The sequence below is a fragment of the Camelus ferus genome, chromosome 7 (assembly GCF_009834535.1).
Source record: "Camelus ferus isolate YT-003-E chromosome 7, BCGSAC_Cfer_1.0, whole genome shotgun sequence".
In the NCBI taxonomy this organism is placed as follows: Eukaryota; Metazoa; Chordata; class Mammalia; order Artiodactyla; family Camelidae; genus Camelus; species Camelus ferus.
Genome location: NC_045702.1, coordinates 46,841,150 through 46,866,299, shown reverse-complemented (window position 1 = coordinate 46,866,299; position 25,150 = coordinate 46,841,150). Strand labels below are relative to the sequence as shown.

At 40.2% G+C, this 25,150-nt stretch overlaps 1 protein-coding gene and 1 pseudogene across 2 annotated transcripts in view; one reads left to right on the top strand and one right to left on the bottom strand.

Annotated features, from left to right (window-relative positions):
* RAPGEF5 (Rap guanine nucleotide exchange factor 5) overlaps window positions 1-25,150 on the bottom strand; it is a 353,892-nt gene that overhangs the window by 261,227 nt on the left and 67,515 nt on the right. The window lies entirely within an intron of this gene.
* LOC102515748 lies at window positions 13,035-14,391 on the top strand (annotated as a pseudogene).

The window sequence follows — 25,150 nt, the reverse complement described above, 5'->3', positions numbered from 1 at the left end:
ATGTGGGGAAAGGGCCTTCCAAACAAAGTGAACAGCAAGTGCAACAGCCCTGGGGCAAACATGCACTTGGCACATCCAAGGAACAAATAGAATGGAATGATCTGAGGAATGGGGCAAGTTATGTGGTGGGAGAGGTGACAGAGGTGATACCACCCTCGTCTCTCACTTTACCCACCACCATGTGCTCCCTGTGTTGAAGGCTTAGGTTCCTGTTCTATTTTCAAGCCTAGTAACTCTGACTTCATTCGGTGGCAAGGAACCCTGATGTGATTTGTAAAACGCACACTGGCCAGGTCTACATATCTTTACCCACCTCCCCACACTCATCCCATACTCTCCAGTGATTGGAGAATTCATCTGGGCCAGAGACAGGTGACACAGTTGTGGCCAGTTATGGGTTTTAGTAGGTCATTATATTCTAGTTACAACTATTACAGCCCAAAGAATAATCTGTGAGCAAACCTCTGTACAGTATGTCTCTCCATGGAGTTAAAAGACAGCTTTGAAAATGATAGAGATTTAATCTATCTCTGTATCGATCGATCTATCTACCTACCTACCGACCTACCTACCTATTGATCTTATCTGTCTGCATCTCCAATAGAAAAATGGATAAAGGACACAAAAGCAACTAACAAAAGAGATATAAATGACTGAACACTTTGAAAACCTCTATCTTTCTAAAACTCAAAGAAATGTATATTAAAACACTGAGAGTAGCCAGGGAACATGGTCAGTAGCCAATGTTATTTAGAAAAAGGGGAAACAGACTTTGCCAAGCATTACTGATGGTGATGTTAAATTGACATGACCTTTCTGGAGGGCAATCTAGAAATAGGTAGGAAAAATGTAAATAGGTATACCATTATACAGCAGTTTTGCTTGTAGGAATTTATTCTTAGGAAGTAATTGGACAACTCCACAAGGACATATGTACAAGGATTTCCAGGGAAAATGACCTAAACCTCCACAGTAGCAAATTGGTTAAATAAATCATGCTACATGCATACCATGGAATAGTCTTTAGCTCCCAGAAATGATGTAAAGGAGTATTTATTGACATGGAAAGGAGTCCACAATATAATAAGTACAAAAGCTAGATTACAAAAGTGTGCAGTGTATGTTACAATTTTTTTGGAAGATTCTGTGTTATGTATTAAAAGTCTAGAAAAAGTAAATACATATATCAAAGATAAATCATTTTTGGCTACCTCTGGATTATGGGATTCGTTTGATTTTTTATTTTTTCATGTGTTTCTGCATTCTCTGAATTTTAAGTAATAAACATGTATAACTTTTGAAATCAGATCAAATCAGTAATGCTGAAATGCTCTGAAAAGTGAAATGAAATGCTTGGTCAATAGATCTCTGTCGAAAGATCACCTTTCTCCTCTGCTCCCACTTGAAGCCAATCCATCGTGGGATTATGCTTTGACTCTCTCAGACAGATGAGTATCTATCCTATTTTTAAAAGCTCCCAGAGAAAGGCTTCAAAATTTCCCTTGACAATCCATTCCAGGGTTTATCGAATCCATCTGAAAAAGAAATTTCCCCTTCTATCTAATCTGAAACACCTGTTCTGTTACTTAAGCCACTGCTTTTCTCCTTCAACTTGCAGTGAAAATAGGAACTGGTGACTGCCATTTGTCCTCATCAGGACCAATTATTTTCCAGAATATCTAAAATTATATAAATCCTACAGGTTAAACACATATGCATACACACACACTTTCAGGACTCTCTAAACTGGCATTATCACATAAGCAAACATTACATTCAAAGAAGCTATTTGGAAAGCCCTGCCCCATCCTAGGCTGCTTAGAAGGACGGAATTTCAGCCCCAGATTTTTTGTTTGTCTTTTCAGCAGTGGCACTGTGGGGAGAGTAACCTTGAGCAGGGATGAGAACGGGAGATGCAGGAAGCTATCTCAGACTTGTTCTGGTTGGTAAGAAAGAATGTCATTCCTAAACCTTGAGAAAAGCAAAGAGAAGAGCAGATTGCTAATGCCGACAGTCCATGTGAATGATACATTGTGACAAGAGCTTTCTCTCTCTCTGTTCTTTAATTCCTCCTCCATCCTGCTCTCTCCCTCCATCATCTCCTGCCCAATCTGTTGACTTCAACCCCATCATGGCAGATATTTATTGTCCGTTTACCATGCGTCACACATTGTTCCAGGAAATCTACATGTACTCACTTAACTCCCACAACCACCCTAGGAAATGGATTCCACTACCCCTATTTAAAGCGGTTTCATTCAAGAGCTCTCTCCTCTACTTGCTGGGCACCAGATGGTCTCCAGATGCAGCCCTTTGGAGCCACAGGGGGTTCCCCTGACCCCAGAGGGGGCTCTGGGGCAGTAGGGAGGTGTGCACAGGAGCTACCATGCCTCAGTGACCCAGAGAGCTAAGTGGGGTAGAGTGGTGGAGACCTCAGGCTTCGGAGCCTGGAGCAAATGCTGTCATTGACAGTCATGCTTTCCAGGATGACTTCCAATCACCAGGCTCTGCTTCTCTGTGCCTGAGGGCTTTTGTTCCCCAAACCACAGGAGGCCACCCTGCCCCTGGGAGTAGCCCTCACACGTAGGTGTTGGTGTATAAATACTCTGGCTCCCTCAGCCCCTGAACTGGATAATTCTGGGTCACGAATTTTGTATTTTTTTCTCCATGGGATTAAAGTGCCGTTACCATAGTAGTAACTGATACAACAGTCATCCATCATGAGCTGCCTTCCTTCTCCTGAATCACTTCCCACTGCCCAATATACTATTCATACTTGAATCCTTGTCTCCTTCGTGGGAAAACCTAAGGCCGAGTCTATGAGAGGCCTGGTTTGAACTCCAGCTCCCAGCCTTTCATCCTATATGACCTTTGATGAGCTTTAACTGAAAAAGGGGCGAGGTGCTGCAGGGGTTAGAACTTTCTATATAGGAAGTTCTGCACACAGACACTGAAGAAAAGGCCATACCTACTGTTGTTGGAAAGAGGGTAATGTTATGTGGTCACTGTTTCTATTCCTAAACAATAAGAAAATACCTCTTCCTTCCTCACTAACACTGCTGGAAACTTTAATCCTAAGGCTTGCAGCTGACTGCTCTCTAGCCTTGGACCAGAAAAGCTAACAACAAATTAGACCTGTTGTGAAGACCTGATATCAGACATAGTTCCTTAGAGCTCAATTTCTATTTCAAAGAAATAATTGCAAGTAATTTTCCAGGAATGAGTTTTCTACCCATCTGCCAATTTAGAGATGCTAATTCCTTCCTTGGGCAGAGTGCTTTAATGTTGACAGAACATTTCCATCCAACTTCTATAATTGCATTTGAGTCTCACGTCTGATCCTTGTGTCAGGATAGGATAGCTTGCACCCCGTAATGAACCCCTCGATCTCAGTGCATTCACACAACAAGTGTGTATTCCTTGCTCGCTCTCTCATGAGTCAGCTGGGTGATCTACCCTATGCCATCGTCTCTGCAGCATCCACAGATGGACCATCATCATCTGGAATATGGCTGCTCACTGTGGCCGAGGGAAAAAGAGCACTCGGGAGCATTCTGTTCTAGCAATTACATGCTGTACTCAAAAGGAACACTCTCATTCCCTCTCAGAATTCACTGGCAGGATTGGGTTCTGCCACTAACCTGGCAAGAAGCTGATCCTACCACTAACCTGGAAGGCAGGCAACTGGAAACTGCTGATATACAGAGTAATGACTACCAGCGTATCATTCCACCCACTTTATTACGGGAAACGTGAGAAATGGTGAGTTTAAGCACTTTCTTAAAGTCACCCAGGGAGTCGGGGCAAAGCAGGGTGTAGGATCCCAGTGTGGTTCTTTCTCCCTGAGATGCCTGGAGACTACACTGGCAGACAAGGTCCCACCTCTCTCCTCTCTATCTCCAAACTCAGCAAACCTGAACCATCTTTGTAAGCCTCCTCAGTGGCAATCTCAAGGTCAAGGACTGAATAGTGAATGGTCAAAGAAACTAACTTTCTGAAGTACCTTGGGGGTCAGGTGATAAGGGGAATTTTTTTTTTTAAGCAGTAGGATGTGGAAAGGAAAGCGGCCCCTCCCTCTTGCTTGAGAGAGAGAACCACCCTGTTCTCAGAACCAGGGAGGACTCTCCAAACAGTAGGATTTGAAAGCACTCAGACCAGACCACCACTACCTCAAGCTTCAACGCGGTGGTGCCCCAGAGTCTGCGCACATCAGCCTGTGAGAACCAAGTGTGCATCTTTTCCCCGCTCCACCTGCAGCATAGTGGTGGCTTGAAGTTGGCCGTGGTAGGAATATTTATACCACAGAAATTGGAAAAGCTATAAATCCAGGGTTTTTATCCTCCCAGACTGCTGGTTGTTAAACATGTACCAGTGCACTACTGTTCCTACTGTCAGTTTCTCATGCACGACTGGCTTTTCCTTCATGCTCCTGCATGCCTCGTGGGCGCCTGTGGAACCCTGAGGACTAGAAAGCTTCTCTGAGGAGAAGGGCTCTGCCTTTTCCCTTTTTAGAGTTCTTCCCTTCCCTGGCACACACTTACATGGCCTTTACTGTTTGCCAGGATCATTCTAATCACTACACGTATAAAGCCTCTAATCCCTATGAGGAAGGTGCTATTATTTTACAGATGAAGAAACTGAGGCACAGAGAGAGTAGGTAACTTGGCTTGGGTCACACAGCAAGTAAGAGGCACAGGCAGGATTTGAACCAGGGTAAATCCAACTCTAGCATCTCTGCTGGTAATAACCACACTCTATTGACTCTCAGAGCACATAACAGAAGAATAGGAAGATTTTAATTAGTTTAAAAAAATGTTAAATACTATTTTTCTGAATATCCAGTATGAATTATATCTGGCAACCACATTGTTAAAGTGGATTTTTTTTCACTTGTTAAATATTCATTTATTGAACACTGGCTGTACGCAAGCTCTATGCTAAGTGATGAAAAGGACACCAGGATGTGGGCAATATGAGTTGCCATTTATTGAGCTCAAACTAAACAGGCACATGGCAGGTGCTGACGGGGCTACAAAGATGACCTGGATGAGTGATGATGGTGATAGCAGTGAGAGTTACTGTTATTTGAATGCTTAATACATGCCACACACTGTGATGAGTGTCATTATATTTTAATTTTGTGACATCTTGTGAGACAAATATTTTACATTGTGTGCCCATTTTACAGTTGAGGAAACTGAGGCCCAGAGAGGTGTTGGAAGCCATAAAGCATGTCAAAGAGCTCACCATCTGGGTAGCTCTGACTACACTCTGTCTGCAAGGCAAGAGAGTTACACTCTGGGGTTTCTCTCCATCACCCTCTGACCACAGTTAAGCAGTTCCATCCATGTTCCAATCAACTCTGAAAGCTGACAGTTTGGCCTTCAGGAGATCTTTGGCATTGTCAATCCAACACTCTTCGAATACAGATATAGTGAGAGGAAGCCCATAAATCAAAAGGAAAAAGATTTTTCCAAGCACTTTTGTAAGAAACATGAATTATTAACATTCTGAAAAAGCCTAAACAAGCATAGATGTGCTTGATACTCATTGAGTTCAACACACAGTGTCAACGAGACCAGAAATTCATTACATGCTCAGTAGGGAGCTTAAAAAACCAAAGCAAGGACCTCTTCTTCCAATATACACCCGGCTTTAGAACCTCCTATGGGAACACTTTCAGTATGAATAAAACTTTGAACTTGAAATTATCAAAGTTAACTTTGAAATGAAATGTTACTATAAAAAGCAGGATAAAATTTTTAACAAATATGCTAAAACTTGTACAACTCCTTGAATGTTTTTGTCTTTAAAGATGTTTCTGTAGAAGGTTAGCCTCTTGTTCAACTAATAGTGTTATCCCTTAAAAGTATTGGTAGCACTATTTTTAGAGTTGTTTTCTGGTTTAATCTGGGAAGCACACACAAAAAGCAACCCTCTGTGTGTATGTCTATGTGTGTGCATGTATATGTTGTGCACATGTGCATGTGTGTAGAGGAGGTATTACTTTGGAGTTCAATTTTGGATTCAATATGTATGTATATGTATGACTGAAATACTATGCTGTACACCAAAAATGGATGCAACATTGTAAACTGACCATACTTAAAAGAATTTTTTAAAAATTAAACCTGTATTTCTGGTTTAATTCAGTCCTTTTTCTTACTATGTTTAGTTCCAAATGACTTTATGCTCTTTCTAAAAATAAGCTTCACCTGCCACAAACATTGTAACCACCAAGGAGAGACAAAACAATATGTCACAGTCTCTGCAGGGCAATTCTTAAAGACTAGTTCTCCAAAATGACTGGGAAGGTAACTTCTTTAGAATACTCAAGGTGAGTGCTTTGAGAAGAAACATACTTATTTGCATGATTTTTAAAGTATTTTTATCCCATCACTTTCAAAAAGACCTGAAGCATTTGTTGATCATTTAAATTGTCACATTAGTTTATGCTAGCATTTCATATGACCAAATTCCTGGGAAATGCTTGTTTTTGTTTGAACGAGAAGGAAAAAAGATAAAGTTTTACATTGAAAGGTGTGAAAAGGAGATACTGGGAGAGAACAAGATCATTAAAATACTTCATTTAAATATGAGTTTAATATACTAAATTCATATATAAAAAGACATGATCAACAAACAAGATAAGGGGGAATTATTTTAAATCCTTACCTTACATTATAGAACAAGACAAAATAGAGACAAGAGAAGGAGTGAAGTATAGACTATAATTACAATGACTGATGTTGGAGAAATGGGAACATTGCTGATGAGAATATAAAGTGGTGCAGCCACTTTGGAAAACAATTGGGTGTCTCCTAAAAAGTTAAGAATAAATTTACTGCATCACCCAGTCATTCCACTCATAGGTATCTACTCAAGAGAAATAAACATATATGTCCACACAAAGAATTGCATATGAATGCTCATAAAAGATTTTTCCTTATAGTCAAAAAGTAGAAACAACCCAAATGTCCATCAACAGATGAGTGGATAAACAAAATGCAGTATATCCATCAGTGGACTATTATTCAACCACAAAAAGAAATGAAATACTGGTATATGTTACAAAATACCTAACCTTGAAAACATACTAAGTAAAAGGAGCCAGTCACAGAAGACCGTATAGCATATGATTCCATTCATATGAAATGTCTAGAACAGGAAAATCCACATAGGCAGAAAGATTGTGTTTGCCCAGGACCAGGGGTAGGAACGACTGCAAATGAGCATGAAATTTCTTTTAGGTGATAGAAATGGTCCAGATTTAGACTGCAGTGAGGTTTGTACAACTCTGTAAATTTGCTGAAAGTCATTGAATTGCATACTTAAAATAGATGAATTTATGGTATGTAAATTATACCTCAGTGACACTCATAAAAATAAACACTATAATTAATGACTTTACCTTCTATCTACTTCTGGTTCCCAAGCTTAAATTCAGTATAAAAAGTAAGAAAGGGGTGGTAAACATGATTACGTAAAAATGTAGAGGTTTTATACATCAAAACACAAAACAAAAATAAAATGCAAAGAATAAATCGATAACATTCACCACACATAAGACAAATTTTTTAATTAGTATATAAAAATTTCATACAAATCTATGAAAAAAACTAGTGAGATCCCAACATTTAAATGGGTAAGGGCATGAACAGACTAGTTCATCTCCTGCTTTGAAAAATGACTAATAAATGTATGAAAAATATATCCAACTCTAAGAATAACCAGAAAAATATAAATTTTAAAAGCTATAATTTTCATCAATTGATGTATCAGTTTTAAAAAAATGTAATATTCCACACTGGCCTAGGTATGGTGAGGCAAATCTTGTGTCCTGTTGGATTAAATACAAGTAAGGATGTCCTTTTAGGAAAACAATTTAGCCATTTGTTTCAGAAGTCTGAAAAATATCTGTCACCTTTGGTTAAATAATACTACTATGATTATATGAGAAAATAATTTAAGATATAGGAAAAAACTTCATATACAGACATGTTCAACTGAATAGCATTTATAACAATAGATAATAAGAAACAGCCCAACTGTCCAAAATAGGAGAATATTTTAGTAAACTATTCTGCATTCAATGGAATACTATGTACCACTAAAAGTATTTCCAGAGAATTGATAACATGGGAAAAACTTGAGTCACCATGTTCAGTGGAAAAGAAACCCATCAGTATACAAATTATTAAGTGAAGAAAAATCACATCAGGATAGAGCATCATCTCAATTAGTATGAAATGTGTGAAAAGACGATTGGATGGAAATATACTAAAGTATTAGCTGTCACTACCTCTGGGTAGGTGGGATTTCCAAATATGCATTATAATTATACCCTCATAGTTAGAAAACATAACTTTCTGCTGTTTTTGAAAAGGAAATCTTCAAAGCCAAAGACCAAAGCACGTACCCCAGGACAGCTCATTGCCTGAGTTTTGAAGGTCATCATACCTTATCTATCAACAATTGGTACTGGATTAACTGATGCAATGATTTGATGTGATATATTAAAATTTAATTCACTGGATAGAATACCATACTCTTTATTATTCACATGCTTTTTAAACCAACTAACTGCTTGGTTGGCAGCAGTAAATTATTTTGTAAGGAAAAATTTAGCAAGCTGTCTACCAACTGGGGCTGGCCACCATTATTCACAGCCTATTTGTTGCCTTCGATCATGGCTCAGCAGAGCAATCACTGTCTACCATATACGAACAGCTACCATGCAATTAAGGCAATTCAGGCCCGAAGTCAGTCAATTCAATGAGACAAATAAGGTTCTTCAAAAAAAAAAAAGTCTTTTGGCATCACATGAAGCAAAATTGATTGACTGACTGAACATCTCAGTTTTCAGCTGATTTGCATAGTATTCTGAGCATTTCAACCTGCAGCCATTTTGTTTGAGGTACAGCCTGTTTCCAGCTACACTATCTAACCAGAGCCAATGAACATTTTTTTAAAATCTGCTATAATTATCAAGGTGCCAATGTTTCATTTTCATTCTGACTGACAACCACCCTAGGTGCCGCCAAAATGAACTGCAGGCACTAAAGGGAGACGGTCTCCAGCCTCACCCCAGAGCAGAAATTCTGAGGAATTCGGATCTGATTTCTAAAGAAAAAGAAAAAGAAAAAGAAAAAGGAAAAGAAAAAGAGCAGCTTCTCACAAAAGTGACGGTGCTGAAATTAGCCGCAATTCCCAGAGCTACTTCCCGTTACATATTTACCAGTGGCTGTCGCAGCCCTTCAGTGCTGATTACACTTTCCTTAGAACATGAGACTGTTGTGAATGTTTTTCTTCCTGTCTTGTCTGCCTATAGACACTCACTGGGCTAGAAATATCTGTTCTATTAGACCCTCTAAAGAAAATAGGGCACAGCCCCAGCCCAACGTTGAAGTAAAGTACTTCCCTGGGGGTGCAGAATCCTAGAGTCTGGTCGTTGCAATTTCATTTACAGTAAGACTTTGGGCAAGTCATTCCATGAGGCTGCTGTGCAAGGCATGAAAAATAGAAAGTTTGAAGCATTCCAGATTCAAAAGTACGTAAGATAGATCAACTAAAATGCGAAATAAACAAACAATTGGTTGAAATGCACAGCTAAGCTCATAAGAAAGTAAGGGAAATCCTCAGAGGACCAAAGGAAAAAAAAAGAAGGAGGAGGGAAAGGGGGGGAGGAGGAGGAAGGAGAAAACGGAGAAGGAGAAGAAGGAAAAGAAAGAGCAAGAACTCAGAATTTTTTTAAATGGTAGAGAAGATAAGAGTCCCAGAGACAGTAGAGGGCCAGATGACAGAGCGCCTTGTGGGCCAAATGGTGACTTGGAATTTATTCTAAAAAGCTGTAAAGACAGAGAAGGGTGAGTTAACTTGTAGAAGGCTCTCTTGGAGTACCTTGTGGAGAACAAACCATAGGGAAGCAAGTCTAGAAGCCAGAGCACCAGTTAACACAACTGGCCAAGCAAGAGGTAATGATGGCCTGGACAACCTGATGCCATGGTCTGAATGTGTGTGTCCCCCAGAATTCACATGTTGAAATCCTGACCCCCAAAGATGATGGTGACCAAAGGTGAGACCTTTGGGAGGTACTTAGGTCATGAGGGCCTTCATGAGTGGAATTAGTGTTCTTATCAGAGACACCCCACAAAGGTCCCCAGCCCCTTCTACCATGTGAGGATGCAGCCAGAAGATGCCAGCTATGGACCCAGAAGAGGACTGGTTCACCAGAAAGCAACCATGCTGCACCTTGATCGCGGACTTTAGCTCTCAGAACTGTTGGAAACAAATTTCTGTTGTCTATAAGCCACGGAGTCTGTGGCATTTTGTTGTAGCAGCCTGAAAAGTCTAAGACACTTGGTGCAATGAAGATGGGGAAACAGCCAGACCCTGGAAAGGCCAGAAGGACTTCTAGATTGATTGAAAGTGGGTTGCAAGAGAAAGAGAAGAAAAGAAGAAACATGACTTTTGAGAATTGTGGCTTAACTGGAGGATAGAGTCGGCTGTTCTGAGACAGAAGGGGTAGAGGAGGAATAGTAGAGGAATCAACAAAGATCACTGGTTTGTGTATGGACATACTCTGTTTGACACCATATTAGACCAGCCACTAAAGATACAGGTATTATGCTAATAACTTTTGACAAAATCAGCAAGTTCCAAAAAGTAAAACTTTCCAACCTGACTCAAGAATAGAAAACTTGACTCAGAACTTTAAATTGTCAGTGGTAGTGTGTCTTGTCTTCCCACAAAGAAAGCATCAGTAAATTCTAACAAACATTCAGAGATCAGAAAATTTCCCGACTTAATTACACAACCTCTTAAGAGCAGAAGGAAAAAGAGGAAGACAGGAAGAGGGAGAGAGATGAGGAGGACAGGGAGGAGGAAAGATGGACCATCCCAATAACTTAAGGAAGCTAACATATCAGAATGAGACAAGAATCAGGCCAAAAAAAAAAAAAAAACTATTCAACAATCTCATTCTCAAACACAAGGGCAACAATTCTAAATAAAGTATTGGCAAACCAAATGTGCCACTCTAGAAAAAGTAAAATACATAAAATCAAAGTAAGTTTAATACTAGAAAGTATTTTCATGTAACTTACCTCAGTATAAATCTATGAATAGTTTTCACCACAAAGGAATCAAAAATGGTGAGTAAACATGCGAAAGATGTTCAAACTCATTACTACAGCTGGAGAAACATTATTTAAACATACTAAGTTGACAAAAAGAATTTTTAAATCTGATAATACCAATGGTAAGCAATCACCAACTCAACAGCAATAAGTAACCATTAACAATAAGCAAATAGCAATCCCTAGCACCTAGACTGTTACTTTTAAATACCGTTTCCCAGAATTCTGGAGAAATGGCTGATTCCGGGTCTGTGACATAAAATGTATAAAAAGAATCTAGCACTTCCTGTCACACCAGAAAATCAGAAGCCACAGTATTACCAATGGGGCAAAAGGACTTACGCAGGCTCCCCGGCTGGAGATGCAACAACTGAACATCCATAACCTAATAGCTATAATGGATTGAAATAGCAAATGTATTTTAAATGTGTAGGTAATAACTTTCAAAATTCACTGGTTATATCTAGAGGATGAGGAGAACCAATTTGTCATTGTGAAAACTGGTAAAAAAAAAAAAAAGGCAAAATCAAGCAAATGGAATCTGTTTACAAACTGTATCTTGGGATACCAAATAGTTGAGGAGGAGAAGGATTTTTTTAATAGAAGTATTCCAGCTAATAAATGAAGTGAGAGTGATAGAATTTTAATATTTTAATGCCATGATTAAATAATGAGTCTTGGCAATAATCATTAATGACTGTTAATATCATCTAAAAAAACCCAGTTAACTGGATATTGTATGCTTCCTGATGGATGGAAGTACAACACATTATCTGATTTACTCTTGTCAAAAAATTGAAGCCAAAACTGAGCAGTTCTCTAGATCCACCAATTTACAGGAAATAGAGGGTCTGTGAAACATGTTGAATGACACACTGGAATGCAATCAGCAAAACCCAGACTGTGGAAACTATACACAATAAATGACCTGGTTTCTTCAACAAAGAAACTGTCAAAAACAAAATAGAGATGAACAAGGAAACCTGTATAGCAAGAAAGACTTCAGAGTTACAGCAAGCAATTGTAATCTATGAGTCTCATTTGAATACTGATTTGAAACAAATAAAATCATAATTTCTGACATACTCAGAAAAAAATGTTTTTAATGTGACAGTACCAAGGGTAAGCAAGACTGTGGGGTAACAGATACCCTTACACAGTGCCTGTGGGAGTGTAAACCTTCCCAACCACTTTGGTAAACAACTAGTCATCATCCAGGGCATGCGATGCTGTGCATGACCTGCAGATCAGCCACTCCACTCCTAGGTTTATACTCTGGAGAAACTCTTGCCCGTGGACACCAAAAGACGGTATGGCAGCATACATAGAGGCAAAGGTTGAATAGTAAAACTCTTACCCAAAAGTCCAACAATTACAGCAGCAAAAATAAAATGTGGTGTATTCATAAAAAGAGCTATCACAGTTCAGTGAAAAATGAGTGAACAGAGTTGTCTGTATCAATATGCATAAATCTCATATCACATTGCATATTTTTGAAGGATACATACAGAACGATACCATTGATGTAAAAGTCAAAAGCTTATAAATGTAAACAATATATTAAGGTTATAAGTGTGTGTGATGGGCTTAAAAAAAAGCTTAACAAAGGTTGAGTAGATCTGTAGGTAGTAAAACCACACGAATGACAGAAAACAAATATGGTTACAAAAGGGGAAAGGGAGGGAAGGGATAAATTGGGATTTTGGGATTTGCAGATACAATCTACTATATGTAAAACAGATAAACAACAAAGTCCTACAGCATGGCATAGGGCAATATATCCAATATCTTGTAATAGCCTACACTGGAAAAGAATATATAGCCCACCGCCACTGCCGGCCTAGTTACCATCACACCCCGGGAGGAGCCGCAGCGGGCCCCGGTCATCAACACCGCAACCATGAGCAGCGAGGCCGAGACCCAGCAGCCGCCCGCCGCCCCCGCCCTCAGAGCTGCCGACACCAAGCCTGGCACAACAGGCAGCGACGCAGGGAGTGGCGGCCCGTGTGGCCTTACACTGGCGGCACCTGCCAGTGGGGACAAGAAGGTCATCGCAACAAAGGTTTTGGGAACAGTAAAATGGTTCAATGTAAGAAACAGATACGGCTTCAACAGGAAGATGCATTTGTACACCAGACTGTCATACAGAAGAGTAACCCCAGGAAGTACCTTCACAGTGTAAGAGATGGGAAGACTGGAGTTTGACGTTGTTGAAGGAGAAAAGGGTGCAGAGGCAGCAAGTGTTACAGGCCCTGATGGAGTTCCAGTGTGAGGCAGCAAATACGTAGCAGACTGTAACCATTATAGATGCTATCCACGTCGCAGGGGTCCTCCAAGCAATTACCAGCAGAATTACCAGAATAGTGAGAGTGGGGAAAAGAATAAGGGATGGGAGAGTGCTCCCCAAGGCCAGGCCCAGTAGCGCCGCCCCTTCTGCGGGCGGAGGGTCCCACCTTACTACGTGCGGAGACCCTATGGGCGTCGACCACAGCATCCCACCCCTCCTTTACAGGGAGAAGTGATGGAGGGAGCTGACAGCCAGGGTGCAGGAGAACAAGGTAGACCAGTGAGGCAGAGTATGTGTCGGGGTTATAGACCATGATTCCGCAGGGGCCCTCCTCGCCAAAGACAGCCCAGAGAGGATGGCAATGAAGAAGATAAGGAAAATCAAGGAGATGAGACCCAAGGTCAGCAGCCACCTCAACGTCAGTATCGCCGCAACTTCAAGCACCGACGCAATGTCTGGAAAACCCTAAACCACAAGATGGCAAAGAGACAAAAGCAGCCAATCCACCAGCTGAGAATTCGTCGGCTCCTGAGCCTGAGCAGGGCGGGGCTGAGTAAATGCCAGCTTACCATTCTACCATCAACCGGTTTAGTCATCCAATAAGAAGAAATGAATATGAAATTCCAGCAATAAGAAATGAACAAAAGATTGGAGCTGAGACCTTAAGTGCTTGCTTTTTGCCTGTTGACCAGATAACTAGAACTATCTGCATTATCTATGCAACATGGGGTTTTTATTATTTTTACCTAGAGACGTCTCTTTTTGGTAACAACAAACATTTAAAAAAAAAAAGCCTGGTTTTTCTCAATACACCTTTAAAGGTTTTTAAATTGTTTCATATCTGGTCAAGTTGAGATTTTTAAGAACCTCATTTTTAATTTGTAATAAAAGTTTACAGCTTGATTTTTTCAAAAAAAAAAGTCAACAAACTGCAAGCACCTGTTAATAAAGGTCTTAAATAAAAAATAAAAAAGAATATATATATAACTAAATTACCATGCTATACAATCAGAAACGAACACAACATTGTACATCAGCTATACTTCAATTAAAAAAAATACGAATGATAAAAACAAAATTCAGCCCAGGATTTACTACAAGGACAGAGGGTGTGAGGAACTGGATTAGAGAGTGACTTCACCACCACTATTTCTCAAACTGGCTGAGGACACAGGCATTTGTACATTATTCTTTATAATATATACATATATATTCTTTTATGTATATACCATATTACCAATTTTTATAAAGAGGGTGAACCAGATGTCTAAAATCCTTCCTATTACTTAAAATTCAACCCCTGTGACTTCTCATTTCCTTCACCTTCCTCTTGGGAAAAATAATAGTAATTTTCTTAAAGGATGTGGTGAAGATTAAATAAGTTAGTGCACATTAAGTGCTTGGATTAAAAGCATAGGAAGAGAAAAGAAAGGAAAGATATAGGACTAGTGATGAATATACAAATGTCCCATTCCCTATAAAGAAAGAGTGACTCTAAAATTCATAAATCTGAATAAAGTATGCATAAATCTGCCAGACATGTTCTAAGAAATGATCTGTGTACACAAGTGCCATGAGAATTTAGTATACTAATAATAAGATTCAATTATGTCCAATTAGATCCTATTATCGCTTTATTTTCACAATTAAATAAATAAATAAATAAATAATAAAGTGCTTGGCTTAAAGCCAGACATACAATAAGACACATGAAGTGCTCAATAAATATAACCCTGAACTACGACCATCATCTTCCTATTTACCACCAGCACTGCCAGGGGAGTACATCTTTAATCAGATGATGAAGGTGAAGAATTAGGAAAATCCCTAACAAAGCAAGTAATCGCATTGTTTCTCTCAGCAGAGCCAGGGCCAGTGTTGGGGGGAGACACCCTCCTTCCCCTCCCTCCCCACGGCTGGCCTGGTTCTGACGGAAACTACCAGCTGGGTCCCAAAGCTGACACTCTGAAGAGTCATGACAGATTAACACTGAGAACGCGGAACCATGGTGTTGCCTCAATAGCCAAGTGTTCTCAAGGAACATGGAGAGAGTCATGTCCTGATGCTTGAAGAATGTGATGACCTCATTCCAAACCATCAGTCCACCCTGCCCCAGGCCTTTCAAGCCAGTCAGACAGACACACTCACCACCATGACTAGTCCTTCCCCGAGTGCTCTTGACCTGCATCTTCCCCAGTCTTCCCTACACCCATATGGAACTCTTGCCTCCATGGTTCCAGCCTCCACCTCTCCCAGGGCACTGTGGACCTGACTCTCTTCTTCGCCTCCTTATCATTTACATTACTGTCACTCCTATCAAACTGTAGCGTGTCTCACCCTGTGGTGCTCCTCCTTCTGGGATGTACTGAATAGGAAAATGTTTTCTGCATCCAGACCCTATCCGGAGGCTTTGGTCAAATGCTTTTGGTTGCAAGTAACAGAAACCCAAACTCACATTGACATAAACAATTAAAAGATGATATTGGCTCAGTAATTAAAAACTACAATCATGGGGTGAGTTTCAGTGTCCCAATGATGGCACAAAGACACAACTTATTTTCATCTTCTCTCCTCTGGTACCTGCTTCACCCTTAAAATTGACTCCCTGCATGTTGCATAATGGCTGGAAGTAGCTTTAGGGGCTGCAAATTTCCTTGTTTACGTCTTACAGGAAGGAGAAAAAATCTCTCTCCCAGTAGCTCTCATAGAAGTAAGACATCTTTTCCAAAAGTCTCTGGGAAAAAATTGGGGGGCTGTTCATTGGCCTGAATTGGATCCTGAACTGTGGCCAGGGGGATGAATCTTCTGGTTAGAGAATAGATGATCAGAGCCCAAGGCTGTTTTTGCAGCAGAATCTCCTCTCCTCTGGCACGTGGGCTAGTGGAAGAGGCACAAGGCCTGTGCCCTCTTTCACCCTCACCTGCAGATCCACTTTCTGCTCTGTTCTATGCCCTCAGCAGCAGACTCTTCAGAATGCATCACCCCAGCTGCCTTGCTCTCTGGCTTCTAGTTGGATTTGATCCTGGGAACACCAACTGATGATCAGAAGGTGGAAGGAGAACAAGGCAGGGGTAACTGTCTCCCCAGCTCACCCCTTACCTTGCTATGGTCCTAACAGGCTGTGTTTCTCTAGAGGGACAACTCGTGTGGGGCAGGCTCCAACCGTTCCAACTCCAGCTGTAGCCAGGCTCTGGTCCCAACACTCCCTCCCTCACCCCATCAGGCCCAGGGGTAGTAATGGCTCCCTGCTGTTGGCTGTCCCTTAGTGCTGTACCTTCCTTTGTTGGTCCCTGTCCCATCCACATCTGTGTAACTGGCCCCTTTGTTAAACCCTGTGATTGTACCGTCTGTTTCCTTCCCGGACGTTGACTCCCACAGTATCTGGGTGAAGACTGGACAATGTTCCCAAGAGGAAGAGAATGGATACCAATGGGAAACAAGTAACTGTCCCTTCATGGTTTCTAATAAGCAGTTTACTATTCTACCTTATTATTCTGTTATGGATTACACATGTGAACAATATTTAAATACACACACACACACACACACACACACACACACACAACAGCAGTCTTGTCTCTTTCTGGAGAAATGCTCTCGTCATTCTGTGAGAGCAAAGGACTTCCACTTGCTTCATGAGCTCAGGCAAAAAAGTGCTCAGATCTTCAGACCTGCTGCTCCTGCCAATAACCCTGCCTGATTGCTCATTGCATATTTCAATAATCAACTGGAGGATGGATGGAAGACAGAAAAACAGGGGAGAGAGTGAATAGACAGGGGATCTCAGAATGGAATAAGACCTAAATGAGTTATTCCACAAGAAACACACACTTCACCGGTCTCCTGGTTATTTGACTGGACTTCCCCAGTGGCCGCCAGGGTTCCCCTCAGTACCATCAACCCCTCCTCCCCTCCACACGTGACTCACTGGAACCCTGGGAGAGGTGAGCGCGTGCCCACAGCAGCACAGTTTAGGGCCAAACCAGTTTGGGGGAGGGGGGATTTGTATGGGGAAGAGGGCACAAGTTATGGGATTTGGGGGCCTGCTACACAGGAGAATTCTTATTGAGTAGAAAATATTTCAAGGAGTCCACGTACAATAGGGAAGAGTACAGCAAAAGATGTGAAAAGATGGGCTTAGGACTCTGGAAAAATCTCATTCGAAAAAGTCGCCCACCCCGTATCCCTTTGGGAAAGAAGGAACCCCTCAGAACTGGTCTAACTGGTTGTCAACTAAGAGGAACAGAAGAGGAAAATTTTCTCGGCTTTCTCATGATTAATGTGCATGTATTCCGGGTGTGTGTGTCTGTGTGTGTGAGAGAGAGACAGAGACAGAGAGAGAGAGAGGGGAGAGAAATTGATTCCCCACCACTGATAAAGCTCCCTTCTCCTCTCATCTCCTTTGTAGCTCTGTGAATGTGCTTTACTGGGGGAGCCCACCTACATCCATTGGCCCCCATCCTGACAGCTGGGGAAAGACACACACCCACACAGGGGCCTGCACCTGGCATCCCGCCTCACCACAGCTGTTCCAACCACGTAAGAAACATGGGGGTCACCGGTCATTCTCCATGAGAACAAAGAGCCAAGGATGCAGAGATAATTGTGTCAAAGGGATTTGACTTCCTGGATGACCTCACTGCAAAGATCTGCAGAGCACAGATAAGCATCACGGGGCTCTGGCTGAGGGCCCCTCCAGGGAAAGAGAAGCCATGGAAAGCTGACTTTCCATATTCCGTACTGCTCTTTCTTGACAGAGGGACAGACACCTGTGGTCATCAAAAGTCATGATGTCCCAAACTAGCTCTTGCCAATTCCACAAGGAAGACAAACAGGGGTCACGTCACCCCCAGTGTAAGTCCTCCACTGACTCCATGGGGGTCCCCTGGGGAGCTTTTCCTTCTGTATCCCCCACCATAGATTTCTCATATTTTCAGTCAAATGAATTTGTATGTCATTCTTGAACTTTTTCTTTCATGTTCTCAGAATATACAGCATTAAAAATAGTACAAATAGGTAACCAAAAAAAGTTACCTCAGAGATTTGTGAGCCTAATAGCTATAGTTAGCAACAGAGAAAATTAAATGTTCCAAAGCATTTATTTATTCATTCTCCAACTATTTTTTCTGAGCCCTTTCTGTATCAGACACAAATTCAAGCATGGGAAACAAAGATAAAACACGTTCCCTATTCTGGAAGAGCTCACAGACTTGTTGGAAGTCACAGACACTTAAAACAAATGGCTATGTAAGTGCTACAAAGTAATTTTATCCCTAAGAATTCTGCTGATATTATGTTAAATAAAAAATAAACCCAGAATAAGAATCAGAGATCAAGGCTTTGTTTTATAGTGCTCAGTTTTGGCCCTGGAATTTGTTCTTTTGTCCAATACTCTTATTCCAACTCAGTTGCCTCATTCCAATAGAACTTTATGCAATGATGAAATGGTTCTAAATTTGTGCTAACAGGGTAGCTGCTAGTCATCTGTGGCCATTAAGTATTTGACTAGTGTGACTGAGGAACAGAAATTTAAATTTTACTGAGCTTTAATTACTTTAAATAGTCCCATGTGGCCAGTGGTTACCATTTTGCATAGCACAGTTCCAGAGTTTTAGTCCTGTGTACATCTGGCCAGATTTCCCGAAACCAGTGAAAGTTAATCAATGGAGATTAAAATCAAGTAACACACCAACAGCCACGATCAACGAGGCATTAACAAGTCAACTGCCTGCCCACCTGGACTCACTGGACCTTGAATGTATGGAAGAAAATAAACCTGTTACTCAGATGGGGCAGAATGGGAGGCAGGAAGTGTGACCATAATGCGAGGCTAAGCGGCTAAAATGGAAACTGCCGGCACGAACAAACCAAAGAGCAAATCTGAGGAAGGCAGCACCAAGCTGGGGAGTGTCAAAAGCAGAATTAAACAGGTTCAAACTCAAGTCAAATTTCCAAAACTTTGAGATATCAGAGAAATCAATAGACTGCAATCCAAAACCCATTTACTGACAGCCCTCCTTCCATCAGAAATGTCTTTCTGAACACTGTGTGCTCAGCACCAAGGGGGAGTTAAGAAATCTATAGTAACATCAATCTCTGCCTTAAAGAAGCTGAGTTTTGCTTGAAAAGACCAAACGCACACACACAGAACAATGAGAAAATGATACAAGACAGTATCCAGCAAAGCACTGAATGGTATTTAACTCAGCCATAGCTAAAACTCACCTGTGAATAGTAAGCACCATGGGTGGAGAAGAAGGGTGGGGGCGAGTGAAGGCTGCAATCACAGGAAGGTCTTCATGGAGAAGAGGGTTTTGATACGGGCGTTCTGCAACTCTCAGAACTCAATTCAAGTTAGCCTGGTGTAGGGAAAACGGAGTCAGTCAGGCTCCCTCGCCAGGAGCCCGGTGCCCAGTGACGCAGCAATATTACCCCGCATGCGCAGTACCCCTGTATTGTTATGTAACAGATGACTCGCGCTGCACAGGCGCAATGGTTAGCCCACGTAGTTCACGTGGTTGGCTAGGTGCCGGCTTTGTTTCCCTCGCTACATAAGGCAGGCGGGACTTTCCGCCGCCGGCGGCATTGATGTCTGTGTACTGCGCTCTGTAGTAAAGGCATGTCAGAGATACCTACGGCTCCGCAAGCGTTCTTCCATCTGTCCGAATCCGTGAACCTACCCGGCCTGGAGCACCTCGAGCGCCTGCATTACACCTGGCATCCCAGGTCTCGTCACAGCCTGGTCTCCACCTGCCTTCAGCAGTGTCCTCATCAGACTCACCCCACCCCTGTTTTTGCCAACAGTTTCCCAATTTGCACGTCATCTCTTGCGCTGAGCCATTGTATAGAAAGAATATTGGTGAGCCCTCCAGGGACACCCAGCACTGGAGTCACAGACCTCTGCTTGCATCCCAGCCTTGCCAAGTCATAGCTGAAGGACCTCAACCAAATTCCTTAACCTCTCTAAGCCTTCGTTTCCCCATATGTAAAATCAGAGTAAGATTACCCACCCGTAGGGTTTTTGTGATAATTAAATTAGATAAATAATGGGCTTACAAACAATAACAACAACAAAAACCCTGCTTTTCATACTTTACCTGACAATTTCCAACCTATCTTTTAAGGTTCTTCTCAGGTATTCTCTGACCGCCCTTGCTGTTGAGTGCTTTTCGCAAAGAAAGGCTGTGCTTACCTCACTCATAGCCAATGAGATAAAGTGTCTCAGTTCACTTGGAATAGTCCCAGTTTATGCCTGGCGCCTGTGTAGCTTTTAGCATTTGTCCTAGATGTTTTATTTTTCTATAAAGTACTGTTAGTGGTGATTGCATTAAAATGTGTTAAGAGGTGAGTTTGGTAGATGTCCACTTTGTACTTCCAACTTCCTGCAAGTATGTAAGATTTATGGGCAGTAAACAGGGTTCTCACTTTAATACATGCTTAAATCTGAAAAGTGACCAACTATACTGTTTCTTTTCCTGAGCTTTTCTAGCTGAAAACAGGAATAGGTGATAACTAACATCTCCCTATAAATCTCAGCATGTAGGGCACTTACTGCTGATAAAATGAAATATATACGTAAATCTTTCTGGTCTTGGAAGGTGGGAGGAGACACGTTTGGCACCGCTATTCCTGCTGGTCATTTGGTGTACCAGCCAGGCATGTGCTGGCCAGTGCCAGGGCCTGAAAGATGCACAAAGCCACCAGGACTTCAGCGTAGTCTTTGGAAAATAAGAGAAATTATATATGTTAGGCACCTGTGTGAAATAAGCAGGAGTTAGAGACTGAGCAGTCTCATGGTAAAGGGTATAATGAGTAGTCTGAATACTCTTGCTATAAAGGAATTTTCCTTTATAATATGGCATAAAATTACAACTGTTTATTTTACTATTTGGTAACACTTTAAAATTTGGCAATACATGTTTTCAGCAGGAATTGAACAAAAATGTGCAAGTTAAATTTAAAACCAAGTACTGAATTTTCATGTATCAAGAAAATTGATGAATATGTAACTTGTACAAAATCTTTTTAATGATATTTACCACCTACCACTGGGTCCCCGTTAAAATCAGACACAAACCTATTGAGGAAGTTCCATCCTCTATTTCAGAAGTTAGAACTATTTTAAGAAGACTGTGCTCCCCAAACGATAATTTTACATGTGCAGCTGCAAAGGCGTGTTTACCTGTGAAGCATGACTTTTCATTTAGACCAAACTATTCTTTTCAATTAATTTTGCCCATTTTTATTACAAGTCTGTACATACAAAAAAATGAACTGAGAGCTATGTGTGTGTTGGTGACATTAGTAAGAGAAGAGTTGCCAGTTGTATGAAATCCCTTTTATATTAGACTCTTCATATATTTCAAATAGAAAATCAGTTAATTCCAATGATGGTGTGATTTTTTTTCCCCATACAATTCATGAAATCAAAGTAAAACTGTTGGAAGTTTATTTTCAGGGAAAATATCTGACATTATTGGGAATACCGTTATAAATTCAGCTCAGAAGTTCAACATTGAGGATAAGATGTGTTTTTGTAGTAATAATAGGAATACAAATTTAGGGAAAAGCTTAGGTTCATGGAAAAATAATGTTTTCACCAAATTAAGAAACCTGCAGAGCAGAGTATACTTGGAAAACCATGGAGCACCTAATTCATGATTGCCTCCAAAGAACTGTAATATTCCACCAAAGGAAATAGAAACTGTCATTGTCAAAAATTACAAATGTTTTTTATATATAAGCAAAGTAACTAAAGTACAAAATTCTTGTGATAGAGCTTTTACTAAGTATCCATCACCCCTCTCAAAACAAACAAACCCCACGCATCAACAACAACAACTTTCGCCTGGCAGTGCACACTTTCTTGCTTTCTCTGCTGCTTGTCAGCAATCTGGTTTTAGAAATGCTTGAGCTTTTGAATAACTACTTTGTAAATCAACCTATGTGCCCTGGAATACTGTTGAATTATTTTGGTGTGATTCCTTAAATGTTGGTTGCCTTTTAATGAAAATCAGTTGGAATATTTTAATAAATTAATAAATGGAGCACAAAAAATTCAGGTTGTGATGCCTTTTATGAATTGTAATTTTCTAAAACAAGCTTAACCAGGGACACATTGAAATTGTCTCCACCAAAGCAAGGAAGGAAATGAAGAAATTAAACTGTGGAGCACAGAGACATGCAATACCTTGACTTGTGGAAGGATCTTTTGATCAAGCTTCTATTTTTAATTGGATCAATTTCTATCAATCTCTATTCTGTACTGAAATGGAATACAGTTGAGAAGACCTGCAATTTTACAACATCTAACTTTAGTGAAACATTCAAAAGAGTCATAAATAGTGAGAAATTACTTGAAAATTTGTGCCTGGTAAAAATATTCATTGAATAAAGAGGCTCTGAGTGGGGGCAAAAAAAAAATTATTTTGTGAAGTTATTTGGGCTGAAATATTAACACAGTCCAATTAAAAAGTATTAGAATCAAGAATACCCTTCATTTAGCTGTATTTGCTCTGAGCTTACTAAATAATTCAGCACCTCTAGAGTATTTTCTCAATTAAAAATATTTGGTCCACAGAGAAGGGTCAATTTCAAGTTTATTAATCATAATGCAACTGAAAATGATATGACAGTTGATTTTATTTTAAAAATTAAAAATAAAAAGACTGAAGTAAATACATTCTTCAGAAGTGTCAGGAACTTACTGCAGTATAAACAGATATGACTGAAAAACTGATTAAAGTATATGTCAATGCATTTATGTACAATATTTACAGGCATACCTCAGAGATACTGCAGGCTCAGTTCCAGACCACCTCACTAAGGTGAATATCGAAGTAAAGCGAACCATACTAAATTTTTGGTCTCCCAGTACATATAAAAGTTAAGTTTACCCACTCCTTAAGCATGCAATAGCATTATAGCTAAAAAATAATGTACATACTTCAATTCAAAAAGACTTTATTGCTAAAAAATGCTAACCATCACCTAAATCTTTAGCAAGTAATAATCTTTTTGCTGGAGGAGGGTCTTGCCTCGATGTTGACGGCTGCTGACTGATCAGAGTGGTGGTTGCTGAAGGCTGGGGTGGTTGTGACAGTTTCTTAAAATAAGACAACAATGAAGTTTGCTGCATTGATTGACTCTTCCTTTCATGAACAATTCTCTATAGCACACAATGCTGTCTGATAACATTTTACCCACAATAGAACTTCTTTCAAAATTGGAATTGATTCTCTCAAACCCTGCAGCTGCTTTATCACCTAAGTTTATGTAATATTCTAAGTCCTTTGTTGTCATTTCAACAATCTTCATAGCATCTTCACCAGGAGTAGATTCCATCTCAAGAAACCACTTTTTTTCCTTATCCATAAGAAGCCACTCCTCATCCATCAGAGTTTTATCATAAGATTACAGCAAGTCAGTCACATCTTCAGGCTTTTTTTTTCTAGTTCTCTTGCTACTTCCACCACATCTGCTGTTACTTCCTTCCCTGAAGTCTTAAATGTCTCCAAGTCATCCACGAGGGTTGGAATCAACTTCCTCCAAATGCCTGTTAATATTGATATTTTGAACTCTTTCCATGAATCATGAATGTTCTTAATGGCACCTAAAATGGTAAATCCTTTCCAGGATGTTTTCAATCGACTTTGCCCAGATCCATTGGTGGAATCATTATCTAAGAAGCTACAGTCTTATGAAATGTATTTCTTAAATAATAAGACTTGAAAGTTGAAATTACTCCTTGACCCATGGGCTGCAAAATGGATATCTTGTTAGCAGGTATGAAAACATTAATCTGGTTGTCCATCTTCATCAGAGCTCTTGGGTGACCAGGTGTATTGTCAATGAGCAGTAATATTTTGAAAAGAACCTTTTTTTCTGAGCAGTAGGTCTCAATAGTGGCCTTCAAATATTCAGGAAACCATGTTGTAAATAGATGTGTCATCATCCAAGCTTTGTTGTTCCACTTACAGAGCATAGGCAGAGTAGATTTAGAATAATTTGTATTTTGCTTATATTTTCTTAATCAGTATAAAATTGTTTATTTGAAAAATTTGGCTTTTATACATGAACAATGTTATTTCCTATTATTTAAAAAGAATTTTATTTTTATAATTATTTTTGAAGAAAACTGTTTATTGTTTACCACTATGCTGAAACTTCTTTGTTATTTGATATTTATTATTTGACAAATAATTTCAAAAATGATGTAATTTTCATCATGCTAATATCCCCTGCTTCTCAAAAACTATCCCAGACTAGGTAAGTTCTAAGTTGACCCCAGCCAGAGCTCATATCAGCCTTTGTCATGACTGTTTAAGCACCACTCCTTCCCCCTCTGCCAGAACTTCCTTAAGAGCAAGGATTTAATGTTACCTACTCAGTATCATTTTAATTACCTTATCATGTTTCCTGTTTACTAAACACTATTTACTATTTTAATTCTCGTTAACCTCTGAGGTAAGCTTTCTAATTAGCCACCTTTTCAGATGAGAAGACTGAGGTGGGGAGAGGTTAAGTACCTCGACTATGGTCCCACATCCTAGACAGTGATTGAGCTGGGATTTGAGTACCTGCCCCTAACTGCAAACTCATTTGACTCTGTCTCATTAAATGTCCGTGGAATGAATAAAAAAATTAATGAACGAATGAATGAATGCATGAAGAAATTAACAGGAAGAAGACAATGGCAACCATTGTAACTATGATGGGTAAAAAG